This window comes from Penaeus monodon, chromosome 24 (assembly GCF_015228065.2).
Source record: "Penaeus monodon isolate SGIC_2016 chromosome 24, NSTDA_Pmon_1, whole genome shotgun sequence".
NCBI classification, from domain to species: Eukaryota; Metazoa; Arthropoda; class Malacostraca; order Decapoda; family Penaeidae; genus Penaeus; species Penaeus monodon.
The window spans coordinates 25,408,820-25,409,044 of NC_051409.1; the positions used below are offsets into that span (position 1 = coordinate 25,408,820).

Here is a 225-nt window from a genome sequence, read left to right on the forward strand (position 1 = left end):
GCTTGGTTTTATTTATTTTTTTATTCGAGCTGCAGCCCGTTTGGCCGCGAGTCACTATCGTTTTATTTTCGTTTTTTTTATATGTTCGTTATGAATTTCAATATATTTTTTTCTCTTACATACGCTTGTGATTGCACGTGTGTCTGTCTGTGAGTTGTCAGAAGTTCGGGGAAACCACAAAATTATTAGGAAGCTGAGTAACGGTGCTTTTCGTTATATTTTATA

At 35.1% G+C, this 225-nt stretch overlaps 1 protein-coding gene across 1 annotated transcript in view; it reads left to right on the top strand.

The window, feature by feature from the left end:
- The window catches only part of LOC119588678 (diacylglycerol O-acyltransferase 1-like), a gene marked incomplete in the record, with an annotated part of 67,292 nt that overhangs the window by 11,776 nt on the left and 55,291 nt on the right, over nt 1-225 (top strand).